This window comes from Sinocyclocheilus anshuiensis, unplaced genomic scaffold (genome assembly GCF_001515605.1).
Source record: "Sinocyclocheilus anshuiensis isolate Anshui unplaced genomic scaffold, SAMN03320099.WGS_v1.1 scaffold226, whole genome shotgun sequence".
In the NCBI taxonomy this organism is placed as follows: domain Eukaryota; kingdom Metazoa; phylum Chordata; class Actinopteri; order Cypriniformes; family Cyprinidae; genus Sinocyclocheilus; species Sinocyclocheilus anshuiensis.
Genome location: NW_015544137.1, coordinates 260,133 through 262,821, shown reverse-complemented (window position 1 = coordinate 262,821; position 2,689 = coordinate 260,133).

The window sequence follows — 2,689 nt, the reverse complement described above, 5'->3', positions numbered from 1 at the left end:
TTGGGTTTGAGACTTTAGTCTTTGCAACTTTAGGGATCTTATCTATGCACGAACAGCTTGTAACACTCCAAAGAGAAAGGAAAAATTGAAATCGCATCATATGACCCCTTTAAATTATTTTCACATTGAAAACAAATGCATTAAGTTGTAATAATATTTCACAGTATTACCGTTTTTGCTGTATTTTTGCTCACACAAATACAGCCTTGGTGAGCAGAAGAGACTTCTTTCAAAAACATAAAAAAAAAATCTTAAGAACCCCAAACTATAGTGTTAATAATCATCATATAGTGTTATTCAAATGTATCTCTTTTACTGGTATTCTGTTTGATTTGTCTGTTATTATTCTATTCTATATTCTAAATTTAAATGATTGAGATACATAAATTTACATAAGACATTTGAATATTTATAAACTTTAACAGATCTTCTTTATGCACCAAGAGCTTGTAACACTCCAAAGAGAAAGGAAAAATTGAAATCGCATCATATGACATAAAACTGACATCTTAAAAACGTCTATCAGATGTTTGTACACAGCAGATGTTTTCCAGATGAAGAGAACTTTAACAGACATCTTGCAGACCTACGTGTGCTATCTGGGAGAATAAAACATGAAAATATCTCGAGCTTGTGTTAATCTCATACATTTATTTCAGGCATTTAACCAAAAACCCATTCAATAAAACCCATTGACTTCAGGGTGGGGGCGTGTTAGAATGAGCTGTTTTAGGTAGGCGTGGTTGACTCTTAACTTTTATAAAGAATATTTCTTTGGATTTGAGACTTTAGTCTTTGCAACTTTACAGATCTTCTTTATGCACCAAGAGCTTGTAACACTCCAAAGAGAAAGGAAAAATTGAAATCGCATCATATGACATAAAACTGACATCTTAAAAACGTCTATCAGATGTTTGTACACAGCAGATGTTTTCCAGATGAAGAGAACTTTAACAGACATCTTGCAGACCTACGTGTGCTATCTGGGAGAATAAAACATGAAAATATCTTGAGCTTGTGTTAATCTCATACATTTATTTCAGGCATTTAACCAAAAACCCATTCAATAAAACCCATTGATTTCAGGACGATGGAACTGGAAGTGCTAAAATGCTAATGATTATTAACACTCTGTAGTTATCATTCTTGGTGTGAATAGGCCTTACTGTAAGGTCTTTTCACAATCTTAAGTTCAAAACTTATTCCATCAAAACTAATTTTACTGACAGCAGCTTTGAATTCTTGTATCATTTCATTTAATTGTATATTTATGCATGTCTGTAACAAAAATAATGTACATTAAAAAGCTATCACAAATTTCTGTGTACAGCAGTAGTTAAATTTGTTCAAGTTGACTGGTTTCTCCCTATTTTGTGTGTGTGCCTGAGAGAGAGAGACACATGCTGTCCTTTGAAATCACATCATCACATTGCACTGACTGTCATCAGTAAGGTTACACCGCTGCTGCCCTGAGACATGGGTGAACAGACACCAGTGAAGCAGTGGAACCGCACACAAACACACACACTGCTGCTAACAGGTTTTGTTTACCAGACTACAAAGCCTCAAAGCGCAAGACAGCAGCCTGTCAAAACTCTGTCTGGAACAATGTAAATGTGTCAGTGGTCTCAAGGTATATCAGAACACCTGAGGTTTGAATGTAGTTTTTCATTTTTAGCCGAACCTTTCCTTCCACAGCTAATATCGCAAGATGTGTGCACAAAAACTTGTTTGTAGCATGAAAACTGTCAGAATTAGGTCAAAATTGAATGAATTAATTAATATCTGTATATCCATGGTATTCATTCCAAACAAGGCTGCTGCTGCTGCTGTTGCAGCAGTAGGCAGAGGTGCACTAATGTATTAGTATCAATGTCACATCAATGTAACGGTCATTAGCCTAGCGTACCTGTCTGAGCTTGAGCAATAAAACACCTGCCAGAAGTGATACTGAAGGCAAATAATCACTTTCCATAATGGCTTTGCTCATTTGGTCTGCAGAGGAGTCTTAATTAGACTTTTGTGAAGTTGAAAGGACTCATTCACAAAGGACCTTGCCAAAGGACATGCTAACACGGCACTCAGCACCTCACCGCAACATCTCTGCTATATATCTGCTACCCCTCCGTTCTATTTCAGGAGGTTTCTCATAATTACAAATCACATGTTACACCCATTTTTCAGATGTTGTCGACAAGGGGGTGGGAACGTACAGAGATTGCAGCAGCTAGCATGTTAGCGCCATCATTCATCTCTGAACATGGTTGTGAACAGAAGCAAGCTAATTGAGTCACAAATCAAAAGGACCAGGAGTGTACAGGCTCAGAAAGCATGAGAGAGTGAGTGAGTGAGGCCACTTCATCCATATGAGCCCGGGATCTGTGCCAAAGTGCCATCATTAGAGAAATGTTCCTCATCCTGTTACTTATGAAACTGAATACACTGCCAGACAGATGCATAGCTGCTCTCCCTCACATGTAGGATCGCCACGTTTAGCCAGAGCAAATGGATATAGATCCATGAAGAAGAACAAATGTTATTGGAACCAGCATGTAGAATGAATATTTTGGGAAAATGTCATATATTGTAACGAATTAGTCCACTGAAGGCGAGCGTAGTGAAGAACCTAAGTGCAGTTTATTTACAAGTGATTCAAACATCCAAACAATAATCCGAGACTTGACTTGAC